The sequence below is a fragment of the Cherax quadricarinatus genome, chromosome 21 (assembly GCF_038502225.1).
Source record: "Cherax quadricarinatus isolate ZL_2023a chromosome 21, ASM3850222v1, whole genome shotgun sequence".
NCBI lineage: Eukaryota > Metazoa > Arthropoda > Malacostraca > Decapoda > Parastacidae > Cherax > Cherax quadricarinatus.
This window is the reverse complement of record NC_091312.1, coordinates 20,163,289-20,184,285: the sequence shown is the minus strand read 5'-3', so window position 1 is coordinate 20,184,285 and position 20,997 is coordinate 20,163,289. Positions and strand designations below refer to the sequence as shown.

At 39.7% G+C, this 20,997-nt stretch overlaps 1 protein-coding gene across 4 annotated transcripts in view; it reads right to left on the bottom strand.

The window, feature by feature from the left end:
* The window catches only part of LOC128689001 (prostaglandin E2 receptor EP4 subtype), a 221,567-nt gene that overhangs the window by 2,079 nt on the left and 198,491 nt on the right, over positions 1–20,997 (bottom strand). The window lies entirely within an intron of this gene.

The window sequence follows — 20,997 nt, the reverse complement described above, 5'->3', positions numbered from 1 at the left end:
AAAACAGTTCAGATTAGGCTTAATTACTAAAGAATTTACTAAAAGATACACATCAATACTCACAAAACTAATACGTAAATCAAAGGGAATGTATTATGAAAACAGATTTAGCGAAATGAAAGGTGACATGAAAAGTACCTGGCAAACCCTCTCCAAAATTTTGGGATCAAGGAAACCGAATGGAAATAGAGAGATAGACTTAACTAACCCAGATGAACCTCACATGCAACCTATAGACACAGCCGACAAATTTAATGTCTTCTTCTCTACTGTAGGATCAAATTATTATTATATTATTATAATCAAGGGGGAAGAGCTAAACCTGGAGGATTATACAGCGCCTGGGGGGGGGATGTGGAAGGCATTCAGGCTTAATTCGGGGAACTGGAGCACAGATCCAATTCCCTAAATCAAGAGCCCCTCATCAACATCAAGGAACCTTCCTTGAGGGGTGTAGGATCAAAGCTAGCGAGTCAAATTCCTAGCTCAAATACCCATCCGAGCAAGTACCTCACTGGCAACTACCCAAATACTCTATTTCTAGCTCCAACTAATCCCACTGAAGCCTCACTCATCATTAAATCATTAAAAAACAAATCAGGTGATCTAGATAATTTGCCGCCATTCATATATAAAAAAGCTGCCCCAGAACTGATGCCCATTATTGCAACAATGTTTAACAAATCACAAATAACCCGCACATAAAAGAGAGAAGCTTACGACGACGTTTCGGTCCGACTTGGACCATTGACAAAGTCACACTAACAGAGGTGGAGCAGGACGGCTATATATAGGCAGGAAGAGGTGGAAGTAGTAGTAGTAGTAGTAGTAGTAGTAGTAGTACAAGAATTGTATATAATACCGACAGGATGAAATTAGGACACATGCACAACGCCCGGGCATCCCCATCGTAGACGTTTCGCCATCCAGCCAGCCACTGGATGGCGAAACGTCCACAACAAAGACAACCAGGCACCGCACATGTGTCTTAATTTCAACAGTAGTTGTAGTAGAAGAAGAGGTAGTAGTAGTGGTAGCGGAAGAAGTGGGAAATAAGGAAGACGAGCCAGTCAAATAGACTCTGCCCTCTCACGCGCCAAACGCAATTTCTTCTCTCCCAAACTCTCTACTCATGGGAACTCTTCTATCCTCTGCCTTCCCTACATTTCCGGCCTTTCTAATCTCAATAATTCTCTCCGTCCCTTAGACATTAAGCTTACCTTCCGCCAGACTAACATTCTTCGCACTAATCTCGTTCATACCTCTCCTCCCTCTACAGATGTTCCTCCTGTCCTCTTCAATACTTCGGAGAAACTGGTCGATCTCTTTCTGACAGACTTAGAGAGCACAAAAATAGTGTTAGGCTTGCCGACACTAACAATGCTCTTTTCTGTCACGTCAGAGATCATAGCCATCCTATTGACTGGTCTTCTGCTAAAACTGTCTTCCCTACTTTCAACTCGAACAGTCGCCGTCTAGTTGAATCCTCTCTAATACACAACTTTCCTTGTATGAACCTTAGCCCTGGCTTCGTCTCTGTAGATGACTTCCTCTCCCACTACATTGTAAAATGCTCCAAACTTCAGAACACCCGTGACTTAACCTGAATCCTCACTTTTTCTTTTTCTTCTTCCTCTTCCCCTTTCCTCTCTCCTTTTCTCCTCTGCGTTGTCTTTTTCTCTCTCCTGTCTCGTGTTTCTGTTCCTTCTTCATTTATTTTATTTCACCACTTCCCCTTTCACGCACCTCTGTGCGCTTGCTCTCCCTCTGTGGGTATCTAGCTCTCTTGCAGTGCTCCCCTTCCTTTGTATTTGACTGGCTCGTCTTCCTTATTTCCCACTTCTTCCGCTACCACTACTACTACCTCTTCTTCTTCTACTACAACTACTGTTGAAATTAAGACACATGTGCGGCGCCTGGTTGTCTTTGTTGTGGACGTTTCGCCATCCAGTGGCTGGCTGGATGGTGAAACGTCTACGATGGGGATGCCCGGGCGTTGTGCATGTGTCCTAATTTCATCCTGTCGGTATTATATACAATTCTTGTACTACTACTACTACTTCCAGCTCTTCCTGCCTATATATAGCCGTCCTGCTCCACCTCTGTTAGTGTGACTTTGTCAATGGTCCAAGTCGGACCGAAACGTCGTCGTAAGCTTCTCTCTTTTATGTGCGGGTTATTTGTGTATTGTTCCAGTCACGGTATTGTGCCTTTTTGTTATTTAACAAATCTATAACATCCTCAACCTTCCCATCCATACTCAAGACAGCAAGGGTCACCCCGATCCACAAAGGTGGAGATCCAGCTGATTTGAACAATTACAGATCCATATCAAACTTGCCCTTACTATCCAAGATATTTGAAAAAAATACACAAGTGACTTTACTCCTACCTTACATCCAACAACATACTTAACCCATGCCAGTTTGGATTTAGACCAAAAAAAGCACAAATGATGCTATTATACAAATGTTTGATCTAATATACACAGCTCTCGATAAAAATGAATATCCCCTGGGGCTCTTTATTGACCTAAGAAAAGCGTTTGACACAGATGACCACAATCTCTTGCACCTCAAGGTGAATTATTATGGCATAAGAGGACATTTTCTTGACTACCTAAAATCCTATCTTAACGACAGACACCAGTATGTACATGCAAATGGAGTCAACTCCACTATCCAACCTGTAGCTGTAGGAGTACCCCAAGGTAGTGTCCTAGGCCCACTCCTCTTTCTCATCTACATCAATGATCTCCCCAATGCATCCCAACTCCTTAGACCAGTTCTATTTTCAGATGACACTACATATGTCTACTCTCATCCAGACCCAGCTGTGCTTGACAACACTGTAAACAATGAACTGCTAAAGATACATGCTTGGATGATGACCAACAAACTCACTCTCAACATAGACAAAACATACTTTATGCTGTCTGGCAACAGATCCTCAAATATTCAACTCAACATACTATTAAATGGTTCCCCTATATCAAGACACACGGAGGGCAAATTTCTAGGTCTTCTCCTTGACTGTAATCTTAAATTTCAGTCCCATACCCATCACATAGCCAAGAAAATTTCCAAATCAGTAGGAATCCTTTCCATGATATGCTATTATGTACCACAAACGACTCTCCTTACCCTGTACCACTCTCTAATATATCCTTACCTCACCTATGGTATCTGTGCCTGGGGCTCAACCACTGCCAACCACCTTAGACCCTTAATAATCCAACAAAAAGCTGCTGTGCAGGTGATAACCAGCTCCTGTGCTAGACAGCACACCCCACCACTTTTCAAAAGACTCAACTTGCTAAATATACAAGACATACACTCTTATTATTGTGCCTACTACATATACAGAACTTTAAACTCCACTGTAAACCCTCCCCTAAAACTACTCCTCGACAGTTACAACAGAATGCACAGTCACAATACAAGGCATAAGGCACTTTTCAACATCCCTCGAGTAAGACTCTCACTATGCAAGAACGCTATGCATATAAAAGGCCCGAAGATCTGGAACTCGCTACCGGAACAGGCCAAGGATCCCCAAACAGCTTATAAATTTAGGACTCTGCTAAAAAAATCATCTTATCTCACAATATTAACCAAATCAACCAAACATCTACTGACTAGTTTTATCATGTGACCACCTGGCTTTTAATTCTGCCATTCCGTAAAATATTACCACCTGCACCATTCCTTGTAAATTAGATTTTGTACTAAGTATACATAAGATTTATTAAGTCCAAATAAGATTGTAAAACAGCTAACCACTATTCCATGTTTAGTTTTAAGTATAATTACTATGTACTATTCTCTTATCTAGTTTTAATTAGTTACTATGTATTAGGATTAGTTTGCCCGAAATGCCTTGGCATGATAGTGGCTATCTTTGTACATGTACTTAGCAAATCAAAATTGTAATTACACATCGTAACCTTTACAAAGAAATAAACATTATTATTATTATTAGTAATTGTTGTAATAAAGTTGGTAGAATTACTGACAATATGTAAAGTAAAAGGACACAAGTGCAACTAATGTTGCACTTGTGTCCTTTTACTTTACTTAGTAATTGTTATTTGCAATATTGCTACAGTTTATTTCAGTGCAATATTCTGTGATTTCAGTTTTACATTTCTGTGTTCTGTGCATAATAATTCATTCTTTGTGTGTCACTTTATTTCAATTTTTTTAGAGAATTGCTTTCCCAGTCCTTTTACTTTTGCACAAGATTTATTGATTCCATTTTATCATTTTTGATTGATTTATCATTTATTGTTGAATTTCTTTATTGAATTGAGAGTAAAGACAACTCACTGTGCCATTAATTTAAATTAAAGTAAATTTTAGTAAATTTGATGAGTAAAGAATACTTGCTCTTGATTATCAAAGTGTTGCCTCTCCAGTTGAGTGTTTTATGTGAGTTTTCCTTGCTCTACAGTGTGACTTGTTATTTTTCTTTACTTATGCAGGATAGTTAAGTATTTTCTTCCCATTTAAGCTTATTTATTTATTTATGCTTATTTATTTGAGTAAGTTCTCTGAGAAGATGTCCCAGTCACTTTTGAATACTCACTTAGTGTATCATGCCAGTCCAAGTAAACATGACTCAGTCCACAGTCCCAATATTCCCTTACTGACTGAAAGACAATACCTAGCCCTTGAGCAATATGTTTGTTCTCACAGCTTGTATCTGAGATTTGTTAAAGTGCTGCGAAATGTGAAGTTCAGATTAAATTCCTATCGATCCGTGAATCACTTATTAATGTAGCCGAGTGGTCAGGCACTAGTAAGACTGTCACTCCTGTCTGGAATCCAGCCACAATATCGTGCACGCAGGATAGTGTACAGTTACCTTGGGTTTCAGAGGAACCTCAGACAACCCTGGGTGCTGAGACTACTATCCCTGCAGTGGCGATTTTTTTTTTTTCTTTTACACAGGGTTTGACAAAGTTAACCCTTTGACTGTCGAAGGGCCCAATCCTGAAGTTGCTCCTGGTGTCGCAAAATATTCGAAAAAAAAAAAATTATTTTTTCTTATGAAATGATAGAGAATCTTTTCCCGATTGTAAAGACACCAAAAAAACTAAATTTGATGGAAAACTGACGGAATTACGCTCTCGCGAAGTTAGCGACTTCGGCGATATTTAAAAATCGGCAATTTCGCCCACTTTGAGCCCTATTTTCGGCTAATTCCGTTATTCCAGTCAACCAAACTCATAACTATTTCTTCAGAACTCTATTTTTTCTATCGATTGAGCACAAGAAACTGCCCATTTACCGATTTCAACTACCCAATAACATGGTCAGAAATTTGCAATTTGGCCAATTTCACGAAAATTAAAAAATACGACAATTTCAAAATAAGGTCCAGAATGAACAATGCAGACATTCCTGGCTCTAAAATAAGATTTTCTTTGTTCATCAGTCATGTCTCCAGGTCCCTGTGATATTACTCTTGCTTTTTATTTTGAAATTTTATTCAAACAAAAAATAGAAGATTTACTGTTATGCAGACTACTGCAATACTGTAATAATTGTAAAAATTACATCAACCCATTCATGACTGCGCATTAGAATGGCTATTTGGACATTTATTGGACAATGACATCATTTGTTTACTTTTGAACATCGGCAAAAATCAAACATTTCCTGTACTTTGTGCTCCATTTCCAGGTTCTTTTTATAGTAAAATTAATCAAAATCACCTCCATTTCTATAATATAGTTTCCATTCTATCAAATGAGACCATGAAAACGAGAATACAACCACAAATACTATACGAAAATAGACCACAAAGTCGGCATTTTAATTAAAAAAAACGGTCGGAGTTTTTTTTTTCTCATTATGCACTGCGTGCTCCAGGATTTTTTTTGTGGTGCACACTGACCACACAGACCCATTCTCTCACATGTGGGCCTACTAGCTTTCTCCTGCCTGATTTGAAGCCGCTAGAATTTATGAGTATATATACGTCAAACACGGTACCTCACAAACGTATATATACGGCCGCGACAGTCAAAGGGTTAAGGATCCCTAGCTTAATTGACAAGCTATTTACAGGTTAAGGATTCCTAACTTTATTGGCAAGCTAAGAGCTGTTATCTACATCAGCTCATTTGAAAGCATTTTTATTGTTATGAGACATACAAGTAGGGAACAGGATGAAGTTGGAGCCATCTGTGGGCCAGCATTTTCATTTGATCAACTGACTTTATCTCATTGACATAATTATGCTGTACGAATGTGTTCCATACTCGAGTCATCCTGGGTATATAGGATCTCAGATGGAGTGAAGTTCTGGAGAAAGGTACAGCCAGAGTGAAGTTGCTGCTTTCTGCCCGTCTTGTGGCATAAAAGCTTGTTTCACGCTGTCCTCGAAGTGGATCCAAGTGTGGTACTTTGACAATATTGGCCTTGCACATAACAGTAAGGCCACCCACATCCCTCCTATGTTGAAGGCTCTGCTGAAATGACAGATCTATCCAGGATGGGTCCAGGCGAGAGATAAGACGTCTTGCTCTGTTCTCTACTCTGTCAAGCAGTTGCAGATGAGAGAGGGGGCAGGCAAACCAAGAAAGTGGAGCATACTCAAGGTGCGAGCGTACTTGTGCCTCGTACAAAATTTTGCAACCCCTACTGTCAAGTAGATGCGAGATACGGCGAAGTGTTGTAAGCTTCCTGGCTGCCTTGTTTGCAAGATTTACATGGTTCTTTATGGTTAGTTTGGAGTCAAATTTCACCCCAAGGATATCAACTTCTTCTCAGGTAGTCATTCCTTTCAGGGGATGCTTTTGTGAAGAACGTTACTTGTAATGAGTTATGCCATCTCGTGCTGATGTCACAAGCCGTTGCAGAAAGACGTTTCTGTGGCTAGTGTACTCACTTGAGTGTTGTTGTTGTTCCTTGTGTTCCAGATGGTGATACTATCCTTAGTGACAGTAATCCGTGCAATGTAAAAAGTTGTTTCTCGAGTAATCTTCACATGTTATTAATGTTTATTAGAGCAGTCTCTTTATAGCTGATATCTCATGTCACTGTGTGCGGCTCGGAATGAATACCAGTATTGTCGACTGTGTATATTTCTTTACCCCTGTACTTGCAGTGAGAGATCGTAGATCTGTTCTCCCTTGCTCATATTGTGTGTTATATCGTTATCTTCTTTTCAACCAGGGAGAGTCATCCACTCCACTAAGTTTGTTCATTCCTCCAGTAAGAAAGAACCGATCCCTTGTGGTCTGGTGTGATTCGATTCCTGCTCCAGGAAGATCTTATTCTGACTGTGAAGTCACCAGCACCCATTAGTGACTTTGTAATGAGCCAAGAATTACTGTATCGAACAGCCGAGTTGGGAACCCCAAGCAGAAGGGTATACCAATTAGTAATTCCACAGTCACTAGTTAATGTAGCTCTACAGCTAGTTCATGATGCACCAGGTGTTGCACACCCTGGTATGGATTGTTCAGTAAAACAAGCCGGAATGAAATACTTTTGGCCACGTATGGCAACTGATATTGCCGAGTTTGTTAAGAAATGTAGTGTCTGTATGCAACATAAAGGAAATGTCAATGGTCCAAATCCTATCCAGGTGTATTCCACCATGAGTGAACCATGGGAAAGAGTTGCCATAGATCTGTTAAGCAATTTCCAATGTTCCATCCAAGGTAACAAGCATGTGTGTGTTATGGTAGATCATTTCACCAGATATTGTGAGTTAGTTCCTACTGCAGATAAGACTGCCAAGACTGTAGCTAAAGCTTTCAAGGAGCGTATAATTTGTAGGCATACCACCCCTAAGTTTCTGGTAACAGATAATGGAGGTGAATTCTGTAATGAGATTCTTGAAAATTTGCTTACCTTGTACAAGATCTCTAGATCCACCATTGTTCCTCATCATCCTGCCAGCAATGGGTTAGTGGAACAAACCAATAAGAAAGTACATACTTGATGTCTTGAGAGCCACTATCAATCCCAACAGTGAAACCTGGGATGAAGTTATACCTGATGTTCAATGTGCCATAAATTCTGCTTACAATGCTTCGATAGGTGACACTCCACATTATGCGTTGTATGGCAAAGACAAGCGTTTGCCTTATGAGTTATATTCTGCACTGAAACCCAATTACAACCCTGATGATTTCTTAGCAACTCGTACCAGCTTAGCTCAAAGTGATTTTAGAAGAATCCTTGAGATACTTCGTAAGTCAACAGCAGAATTTACAAGAGTAACTAATAGCCGAGCTAAGCCGAGCTAAGCCGACCAAAGTTGAAGTGGGTTCGAGAGTAGTACTGACTAACTTCAACAAAACATCCGCAATGCCTAAGCTCGATCAAAAGTTTGTTGGTCCTTATCGAGTAGTTGAACATATCAATGGCAATAAGTATAAAGTTAGAGAAATTAGTACTGGTCAGTATAAGGAATCACATTTAGATCATATGAAGTTAGTATGCGATGTTGAGGATGATATTTCTAACCAGACTAATGTGACAGATGCTGACAATCCTCCTGACTCTATACCCTCTACCTCTAACACTCAGTCAGATGATCAACCTGAGTGTCGTTATTCTTTGCATACATGACAAGTAATGAAAACCCCCAAGTATCTTTTGTAGATACTTGTTCAAATCTCCCTCAGTCAAGGCATGTGTTAGCTATTGCAAAAGAATTCGATCCTCCCAGAGACGATAACCATTCTGCATATGTAAATCTTACCCTCGCAGAGTTGGGTTTAAATGTACATAGCCTGTATAATTAGATGATCACATTGAGTGAAGTTGTCAACTGTGTGTTTTGTTACTAGCTGATTAGTCCCAAGAACTTTTTTTTTTTTGTGTGTGTTCACGTTCCCTCCGAATTCTGAGATTTAGCAGTATGACCTGTGCGTGCCTGGTCTGCCTTTGCTGTTAATTACTTTCACCTTTGTAAATATATATTCTTTCTCAGAATCCGTAGAGTGCATGAATACAGGTCGATTGATCAATTCCATCTTTTATTATACGTACTATGATTTGTTCTTATAATTCGTAACGCATTACGTTAACACCCATTATGATACCAACAATTACGATACCATCCATTAGTTCTAAGTTACATATGTCTTTGCTATTGTATAGAATCAGCCCAGAGCCACCTGCCTGTTCAGCCTATAGCACAGTATTGTATGACAAGACGACATACGTAACATGACCGAGCTGTCAGCATGGTTGCTGATCCCCTGTCTATGTATATGTTATCTGAGTATCATAGTACCATCCACATGTTTTACATAGTTGACCCCTTGCTAGGTTCAGTGGCTAGCATGCGTGTCATCACTTGATGCTGCATGTGAGCGTCGGACACACTGTCCTTCTCTCACTCCACGCATAGGTCTACAACAGGCAACAGGGCAGGCTGAGCTCCCCCTTCTCACACTCTGCTAATATAAGTGTTACCATCCAACAAGTGTGTTTAACTCCAACCATCATATCTCCACGACCCCTCTCAGCACCGTTACTTAATGCGTCATTAGTTGAGGGTCCACTGTATGTCATTTTTAGACTTTTTTTTTTTCATATTTTTGTGCCAAATGCTTCAAAATACAAATCGGTAACCCTCCAGGTGGCTGTAGGTACAGCTGCTAGACCAGGCTATCTCAGTGCCAGTCAAAGGCCAAAAGGAAGAGGAGGAGCGCCGTTCTGAGTGACCACAGCAGACCCTTGGGATGCATAATTTTGTCTTATATTATGCGAATTTCTTATACAATGCCTCAGCTGAAGAGAAAGTATTCACTTACAATCAGCAAGGAGCTCAGGAAGCAATTAGAAACTATGAAAAAAGCTAGAGAAACGAAGAAGTCAGCAGCAGAGAGTGAGGCAGCTCGCCACCACCACCATAGTGATCACATCTTCACCTATATACATCTGTCTTGACCACACCTGTGGTTACATATGTGACAACTTCAACACTAATCATAAACACAAGCTAGGTGTGGGGTTATGGACTGGGAAGATACTAGAGTGGGAGAGAAAATGGTGGATACTGCCGCCACTGCCATCACTCACCATATTATGGCCTATTTTATTTTTAGAGTATATACAGTGGTACCCCGAGTTTCAGCCATGCAGTGGTACCTTGACTTATGAGATTAATTCGTTCGGTGACTGAGCTCGTAACTCAGTTTGCTCATGATGTTTACGTCAATGAGTGCCTTACCAAAACAAGACAAAACCTTCTTTATCGGCTAAGAAAATTACGCTATGCCCAAAAAATCCACCAGTGCTTTGTGAGGGATGGAAAAATCGCAGTTAGGAAACAGCCCACTGGGAAGAGATACTTCATCTCTACAGAACATGACCTTAAAACATTCCTAAGTGAGGCTGGACTAACAGAATCATAGTGCAGATAATACCCATAATCCACCGTTAGTGTTATATTGTCATAAATTTGTGCCCCCCTAAAATTCTAATACCCCAACTAATTTTGATTGTCATTGTTGTATTCAACGACCATTCTACCTCATAGTCTTAATTGTGTTTAATATCTACAGAATCTATCTCCTTTTTTACAACTTACCACATCACTGTTCTATCTTATTTTATTATAAACTAACCATAACTTGTCTTCAATAATTCTACCTCACTTTAAAAAATACTCAATTGCCCAATATTATTCTAAATCCCTATTATTGCCCAATTTTACTTTAAACTATATTCATCAAACTTATTGTAAACTTCTTTTATTGACCATTTTTATTCCATACTTTTTTAAACTAGTATTTTCAACTACAACTTTTATATTATCCTGTCTACCATCTTACTAGCATATTATAACCAAGTCATTACCATTTTTATTTTTATCATTTTTTTTTTATTATTCTTTTGCTACCTTATTTGTGTATTTTATCCTGTCAATTTAAATCTAATTATACTCTAATTCTTGTAAACAACTTATATAAGACCTTAGTGCAATTACAATTGAGAGTCTTGTGCCTTTATTATATTATTAGATTAATCACAGTTTTACTCTAGCTCATTCTAGCTCAATACATAGTCAATACCAAATTCACTATACTAGACCATAGTGCAATTACTAGTGAGAGACTGGTGCTATTTGTAATTTGTATTTTTATATTATTAGACTAAACCTAGTTGTACTATAGCTCTTTCTAGCTCAATACATAGTCAATACCAAATTCACTATATTAGACCATAGTGCAATTACTAGTGAGAGACCGGTGCTATTTTTAATTTGTATTTTTATATTATTAGATTAAATTCAGTTGTACCATAGCTCATTCTAACTCAATACATAGTCAATACCAAATTCACTATATTAGACCATAGTGCAATTACTAGTGAGAGACTAGTGCTATTTTTAATTTGTATTTTTATATTATTAGATTAAACCTATTGTACTATAGCTCATTCTAGCTCAAAACATAGACTCTGCAAAAGTCATTATTAGACCTTAGTGCAATTACAAGTGAGAGTCTTGTTCTATTTTTAATTTGTATTTTTATATTACTAGTTTATACCTAGTTGTACTTTAGTTCATTCCAGCACAACACATAGACAACATCAACTTCATTATGTGTAGTAGTGACTATACTCTACATGACCAAAATACTCTAGCTATATACTTGTCCAAACTTCCTACCACTACAGATATCAGTACTAGAACTCAACACACAACTCAGGATATAAATAACCATAATTTAAACCTAGAAGATGATTGATCACGTTGACCCTGATCTAAACCTCCATAATCTGACACCCAATCAAAACCTATTGGAAAGTAACTGCCTTTATTACACACCATCACAAGCCACCACTATCCTAAACAATGCTAAAAGTCTATCAGTACTTAACTACAACATCAGGTCCTTAAGCAAACACTATGATGACCTCCTAGCACTCCTTGAATCACTAAAGACACCCTTCTCCTGCATTATTCTTACTGAGACCTGGCTTAAGCAGGACACAATAGATATCTACCCTCTACCAGGATACACAGCATTTCACAAATGCAGACCAAACCAAGTTGGGGGTGGTATTGCAATCTATTACTCTAACCAATTATCTTGTCTTAGCACCACTTGCTTTAGTGATGAATATGGAGAATACATTTTTGCTAATTTTACTGTAAAAAACCTTAAGACGCCTATAACAATCAGTGCCATTTACCGGATACCTCACACAAACATCCCAAATTTCAGTGAGAAATTAAAGTCACTAATAACAAACAGACAAATAATAAGCACCACCTACTCTTAGCTGGAGACTTCAACATCAACCTTGGCTTACTAGATGATCAGCCTGTAACTGATTTCATCAACAATATGAACAACACACTTCTCATACCAACAATAACTAAACCAAACAGGCTCACTGAGACAAGTGCAACCATAATAGACCACATATGGACCAATATACTAGCCCCCCTTAAATCAGGGATAATCACAGATAGCACTACAGACCACTACCCTACCTTCCTCCTGACAAACATTAGTAAACCACCACTTGAATACAACAAAGTCTCATTTAGACTCCATGACGAGGCCTCAGTAAGGAAGTTCACAGCTGACCTAGAGACTGTTGACTGGCCTACAGAATTCTCCAAGGCCAATGGTATTGATGATTGGACAGACATTTTTCTTAACAAATTACTTAGACTATACAACAAACATTGTCCTATAAAAACAAAACAGATCACAAACAAACGGCTTGGTTGCCCATGGCTAACCAGCACCATTCTGAAATCCACTGACAAGAAACACCAATATGAAAAGCAATATAGACAGGGCTTAATACACAAAGATATTCTTAAACACTATTCATCAGCTCTCACCAAAGTAATAAAGAAAGCCAAACAACTATACAGTGGACCCCCGCATACCGTTGGCATCACATACCGTTTATTCCGCATACCGCTCACTTTAATCGCAAAAATTTTGCCTCGCATACATCTCAAAAACCCGCTCACCGCTGTTCGTCCGAGACGCGTCCAATGTGCGCCTTAGCCAGCCTCACATGTTCCGCTGGTGGCATTGTTTACCAGCCAGCCTCCGCGGCAGCATCCAAGCATACAATCGTAACATTTCGTATTATTACAGTGTTTTTGGTGATTTTATCTGGAAAATAAGTGACCATGGGCCCCAAGAAAGCTTCTAGTGCCAACCCTACAGCAATAAGGGTGAGAATTACTATAGAGATGAAGAAAAAGATCATTGATAAGTATGAAAGTGGAGTGCGTGTCTCCGAGCTGGCCAGGTTGTATAATGAATCCCAATCAACCATCGCTACTATTGGTGGTACAGCTGCTGCTGCTGCACTGTCAGCTGCTGCTGCTGCTGTAGCATCGTCTGCTGCTGCTGTAGCATCGTCTGCTGCTGCTGTAGCATCGTCTGCTGCTGCTGTAGCACTGTCAGCTGCTGCTGCTGCTGTAGCATCGTCTGCTGCTGCTGTAGCATCGTCTGCTGCTGCTGCTGCTGTAGCATCGTCTGCTGCTGCTGTAGCACTGTTGTTGGTGTGGCTTATTGAGAATATACCAAGAAACAATTAACCCCAGAGGATTTTCCACCCAGGATAACCCAAAAAAGTCAGTGTCATCGAAGACTGTCTAACTTATTTCCATTGGGGTCCTTAATCTTGTCTCCCAGGATGCAACCCACACCAGTCGACTAACACCCAGGTGAACAGGGAAAAATGCCTGGAACTAGTGCTCATATTGGTGAATTTAAAGCCAGCAAAGGTTGGTTTGAGAGATTTAAGAATCGTAGTGACATACACAGTGTGATAAGGCCTGTTCTGGAAGAAAATGCCAAACAGGACCTACAGTACTCAGGAGGAAAAGGCACTCCCAGGACACAGTGTCTCATCAGTCATTGCTGCATCTTCAATAAAGGTAAGTGTCATTTATTCTTCATTTAGTAGACTAGTACATGCACAATCTATACTGTGCATGTACTACTCTACTATTGTGCATGTATACTTCTCTTTGTGTGTAGGAAAATGTATATTTCATGTGGTAAAATTTTTTTTTTCATACTTTTGGGTGTCTTGCACGGATTAATTTGATTTCCATTATTTCTTATGGGGAAAATTCATTCGCATACCGATTATTTCGCATACCAATGAGCCCTCTTGCATGGATTAAAATCGGTATGCGGGGGTCCACTGTACTACTCCAGTAGATTCACAGACACTAGAGGAGATATAAAAAAGACCTGGAAAACACTCTCTCAGATTCTAGGGACCCACAAACTGAGAAAAACCAAGAATATTGTCCTAACTAAACCTAATGAAACACCACTACATCCCACTGACACAGCTAACAAGATAAACGACTTCTTCTCAACTATAGGATCTAATCTCGCCAGTAAAATCCCACATACCAATGCCCATGCCGGGGATTACCTAGATGGAAATTTCCCTAATTCCTTCTATCTTGCACCACCTGAGCCCACGGAAGTCACTTAAAAATAACTCGGGGAATCTGTCTCATGTCCCACCATTACTGTACAAGCGAGCGGCCCATGTCCTTTCGCATGCTATTTCATTACTTTTTAACAAGTCACTAGAGACTAGCACCTTCCCGAAACTACTCAAGATGGCAAGGGTTACACCAATACATAAAGGTGGTGACCCTACAGACTTAAACAACTATAGGCCAATATCTAACTTACCATTGCTAACCAAAATCTTTGAGAAACTCGTGCACAGGAGACTGTATTCATTTATAATGGCTCAAAACATACTCAACCCCTGCCAATTTGGATTCAGGAAAAATAAAAGCACTAATGATGCAATCATAAAAATGCTAGATCTGCTTTACACAGCATTGGAAAATAAGGAATATCCACTAGGAATTTTTATTGACCTAAGAAAAGCTTTTGACACAGTAGACCACGACATCCTACTCCACAAACTTGATCATTACGGTATAAGAGGCCATGCGCTTGCTTATTTCAAATCTTACATTACTAATAGGTACCAGTATGTCACCATTAAAGACACAGCATCAGCAACACGGCCACTTGATACTGGAGTTCCGCAGGGAAGTGTCCTTGGTCCCCTGCTCTTCCTCATATACATCAATGACCTTCCAAATGTATCCCAACACCTGAAACCCATTCTCTTTGCTGACGACACGACTTATGTCATCTCTCACCCTAATCTTGCCACCCTCAACACCATTGTGAATGAGGAGCTGATTAAAATATCGACTTGGATGACAGCCAATAAACTTACACTTAACACTGACAAAACCTACTATATTATGTTTGGTAGCAGAGCAGGAGATGCACAAATTAACATTAAGATTGACAACACTCTAATTACCAGAAATAATGGGGGCAAATTCCTAGGCTTATACCTTGACAACAACCTGAATTTCAGCACCCATATCCAGCATATAACCAAAAAAGTATCCAAAACGGTTGGGATCCTCTCCAAGATACGATACTACGTGCCGCAAAATGCCCTTCTCACACTATACCACTCATTTATTTATCCATACCTCACCTATGCTATTTGTGCTTGGGGATCAACTGCAGCAACACACCTAAAGCCAATAATAACCCAACAAAAAGCTGCAGTAAGAATAATCACTAAATCCCATCCCTGGCAACACCCCTCCCCCACTCTTCATAGATCTAAACTTACTCCCAGTTCAGTACATCCACACTTACTACTGTGCAATCTACATCTACAGGGCCTTAAACTCTAATATCAACCTTGACCTAAAACGCTTTCTTGATAGTTGTGACAGAACCCACAGGCATAACACCAGACACAAACATCTCTACAACATTCCCCGTGTCCGACTAAACCTTTACAAAAATTCAATGTATGTCAAAGGCCCTAAAATCTGGAATACCCTACCTGAGAACTCTAGAACTGCAGACACATTCATCACCTTCAAAACGACCATTAGAAAACATCTTATCTCCCTGATACACCCCGTCAACTAACTACACGAATACCACCTGGTGGTTCACACTTACACTCACTCACTCATTTGACCATAAACAGAAATATTAATCTCAATCTTAAAATAATGAATCCTGTGATACTCCAATACTGAAACTATGTACTGTGCCAAAACAAAAGCATTCACATTGCTAAACTCACAAACTAGTATTTAGTCACTTAGCCATAATACCAACTTACCTCATAATTTGTAATATTTTACAATTAAGAATAAAACTAAGTCTGCCCGAAATGCCTAGCCATGCTAAGCGTTCTAGCGGTACACTCTGTAATCACTATTTTACTACATGTAAACCACACAATAACCAAATTTCTGTAAACTCAGCATTGTAATCCTTATAGAGAATAAACTTTGAATTGAACTGAATATATCAAATCAATTTTTGATTTTTGTCAGGTCCCAGCAATGCTGGCATATATATGAAATGCTGGCATATATATGAAATTCCTTGAAGCACAATGTAAGATGAGTGTCACTCCACTGTCTATCTGTCTGTCATTCCACTGCCAGCAGAGTGTCACTTGTGGAGTGACATTTGATGATTGTGCAGTGCCCTGGATTTATTTTTCACTGTTACAAATTACATGCCTGTCTGTTTCTGTCTATCTGTCTGTCTAGCTCTGTGTTCATCTCTGTCTATGCTTATCTTTCTCTCTGCCTGTGTTTCTGTCTTCCTGTCTCTTGTCTCTCTGCCTCAGAGAGAGCCGCTCATGAACCAACAGGTATTACACACAATGCAGAGTCATCACGACTGATTCCTGAACAAGTGAAAAAGTGTATTACTTGCTAGTCATGCTTATTATGCCTTATATCTACACGCACAGTATAGCACTTTGTCTGGATTTTGGGGGTTATCCTAGATAATTTACACTATGTATAACTGTATTTATGTGTACCTATGAGATAGAGACAGAGACAGAGACAGAACTAGAGACACAGATAAGCAGAGACAGATAGATACAGACAAACAGAAGGAGATAGAGACAGTCAGAGCAAAACAGCCAGCCAGCCACCCAACCATCCAGCCTGCTGAGCATGTACACCTACCATCTGACTTACGACCTGTTCGATATACGACCACACGACTTACGATCATGTTTTGTATGCCAAATTTCTGGGAAATAAACAACTATTCGTGTTATACAGAGTGTTTATCCTAAACCTTACAGTATAAAATACATTACTAACAGCATAAAAAGTAAAAAATGAAATACTAAAATAAAACAATAAAATAATTACAAAAATGTGATGATCATATTCAATAGTAAGGTTCGACTTACGTCCATTTTGACTTACGACCGGTTGGTCGGAACCAAGCTTGGTCGCAAGTCAGATGGTACATGTATTATACATATTCCAGAAGTGTTTCTCTTTACTTAGGGCATACATTATAGAACATTCTGGCAAGATGACAATACCAGTGGTATCAAAATTGAAAGGATGTTACACATTGGTTATTATAGAGTTTTTTATATTTTCTCAGTATCTCCTGTGAGTGATGGCATATCTGAAGCTTGCTCGTAACACAGATTTTAGCTCACAACTCAAAGCAAAAAACTGATCGAGCAACGGCTTGTAACTCGGAAAACTCGTAAGTTGGGGCACTCGTAAGTTGAGGTACCACTGTAATTCATTCCAGAAGGCTGCTCGAGTGCCATTACCAAACGAATTTGTTCCCATAAGGAATAATGTAAATTGGATTAGTCCGTTTCAGACCCCCAAAAATACACTTACAAAAGCACTCACAATCTAAAGTTTACCTGGAGAGCGTTTCGGGGGTCAACGTCCTCATGGCTCGGTCTGAGACCAGGCCTCATGGTGGATCAGGGTCTGATCAACCATGCTGTTACTGCTGGCTGCACGCAAGCTGACGTACGAACCACAGCCAGGTTGGTCAGGTACTGACTTTAGGTGCCCATCCAGTGCCTTCTTGAAGACAGCCAGGGGTCTATTGGTAATCCCCCTTATGTATGCCGGGAGGCAACTGAACAGTCTTGGGCCCCGGACACTTATTGTGTTGTCTCTCAGTGTACTCGCGGTGTCCCTGCTTTTCATCAGGGAAATGTTGCATCTCCTGCTGAGTCTTTTGCTTTCATAAGGAATGATTTTCATATGCAGGTTTGGTACCTATCCCTCCAGGACCTTCCAAGTGTATATTATCATGTATCTCTCTCGCTTGCATTCAAGGGAATACAAATCAAGGACCTTCAACTGTTCCCAGTAGTTTAGTTGCCTTATCGTAATTATGTGTACTGTGAAAGTTCTTTGTACACTCTCCAGGTCTGCAACATCACCAGCCTTGAAGGGGGCCATTAGTGTACAGCAGTATTCCAGCCTAGAGAGAACAAGCGATTTGAAGAAAATCGTCATGGGCTTGGCGTCCCTAGTTTCGAAGGTTCTCATTATCCATCCTATCATTTTTCCTAGCGGATGAGGTAGATACACTGTTGTGATCTTTGAAGGCGAGATCCTCTGACATTATCACTCCCAGGCCCTTCACATTACTTTTCTGCTCTATTGAATGGTTAGAATTTGTCGTATAGCCTTACATATTTTTAATTTCTTCAAGTTTCCTATATCTGAAATTTCTCCTCTTTGAACTTCATATTGTTTTGAGTGGCCCATTTGAAGATTTGGTTGATATTCGCTTGGAGTCTCGCAGTGGCTTTGATGGAGGTTACTGGCATGGTAATCCGGGTGTGATCCACAAAGGAAGACACAGAGCTATGGCTTACATCTCTATGTCAGAAATGAGGATGAGGAATAGAATGGGAGTGAGTACTGTGCCTTGTAGAACAGAGCTTTTTACCATGGCTGCCTGGGACTTTACTCTGTTTACTATTACTCTTGGTGTTCTATTTGTCAGGAAGTTGTAGATCCATCTACCAACTTTTCCCATTATTCCTTTATCATGCATTTTGTGTGCTATTACACCATGGTCACACTTGTTGAAAGCTTTTGCAAAGTCTGTGTATACTACATCTGTATTTTGTTTATCCTCTACAGCATCCAGGACCTTGTCACGGTGGACTGCTGCTGGACCTTGTCACGGCGGTACAGCAGCTGGGACAGGCAGGAGCGACCTGCTCTAAACCTGTGTTGCTCTGGGTTGTGTAATTGATGGGTATCTAGGTAGTTGGCTATCTTGCTTCTTAGAACCCTCTCAAAGATTTTTATGACATGGGATGTTAGTGCTATTGGTCTGTAGTTCTTTGCAATTGCTTTACTGCCACCTTTGTGGAGTGGAGCTGTCTGTTGTTTTTAGTGTGTATGGGATGATCCCTGTGTCCATGCTCCCTCTCCATAAAATGCTGAAGGCACGAGATAGGGGCTTCTTGCACTTTTTAATGAACACAGAGTTCCACGAGTCTGGGCCTGGAGCAGAGTGCATGGGCATGCCATTAATTGCCTCTTCAAAGTTTTGTGGAGTTAGAATAATATCCGAGATTTTTGGGATGACCAAATTTTTGGCTTTGTTCATAAAGAATTCATTTGGATTGTCAACCCTCCATCTGGGCAGTGGCTCGCTGAGCACTGAGTCATACAGGGACTTTAGTATCTCACTCATTTCTTGGCTGTCATCTGTGTATGTCCCATCCCACCTAAGCAGGGGCCCAATACTGGATGTTGTTTTTCCCCTTAGATTTGGCATAAGAGAAGAAGTATTTTTTTTTTTTTCAATTTCCTTTATAGCTTTTAGTTCTTCCTGTGATTCCTGACTCCTATAAGATTCCTTCAGCTTAAGTTTGATATTTGAAATTTCATCGACTAGAGCCTCCCTTCATCTTTCATATATATTGGCCCCACTCAGCAGCTCTGTGACTCTTCGCCTTCGAAGGAAATCTCTCTCTCTCTAGTTTACATCTTCTCTTTCTTTTTCTTAATGGAATGTGTCTTGAGCAGATCTCAAGAACCACAGAATTCATTTTTTCAAGGCAAATGTTCAGATCCATGTTGTTTAGGATATCTTCCCAACTTGTTTCATTTTAGGACATGGTTTACTTGATCCCATTGTATTCTTTTGTTATTGAAATTGAATTTCATTTTGCTGGTCCAGAGCCCTGTGCATACATGTCTGTACCTCTATTATGTTGTGATCTAAGTGTATTGTCTTTGATACAGTTATATTACGTATCAGATTGTCATTGTTAGTGAAGATGAGGTCCAGCATATTTTCTAGTTTTGTAGGCTCTACTGTGAATTTGGTGCAGAGATTTAATAGTTCATGTGTGTGTGAATTTTCAATTGAGCTGCCTCCCAGGGTGATCTCGGGTAAAACAATGTTTGCTATACTCCTCCATTTTAGGTGTCTTAAGTTGAAATCTCCTAGTAGTAAGATGTTTGGGGCAGGAGTTGGGATATTTTCCAGATAGTGGTCAATTTTCTCAAGCTGCTCCTGGAATTGCTGGGAAGTTCCATCTGGAGGCTTGTATACTACCACAATGACAAGGTTTTGGTTTTCAATCTTTACTGCCAAAACTTCAACTACATCATTTGAGGTGTTTGGTAGTTCTGTGCAAATGAGCGACTCTGTGACATACAGGTCAACCCTCCCCATCCCCCCCCTTGTTGCCTGTTTAGTCTGTCACATCAAAATAGGTTATAACCTGGGATCCATAATTGTTCGAGTTGAGAGTTGTACGAAACTCGGGGTACCACTGTATCATGTTTCTATGTTATTAATATTGTTTATTATGTCATATTAGATGAATTGTGATAGATAAATAAGCTGCAGAGTTTCTATTAGCATTATTTTGTCTTGCCTCCTGATAGGTTGGAATGGATTAATTGCATTTCAATTAATTTAAATGAGGAAAATTGACTCAGCATACGAACAAGGTCACGGAACAGATTACGCTCGTAAGCCAAGGTTCCACTGTATTTGCGTGTTACTAAATTGCTCATTGTGGGTTTAGTGCCTAATTTTGATTATAATAATTCCCAAAGGGCACTGAAATGTTCAATAAATTTCCCAGCTATCAATTCCCAGTTATTTGAGAGCAATGCTACATCAAT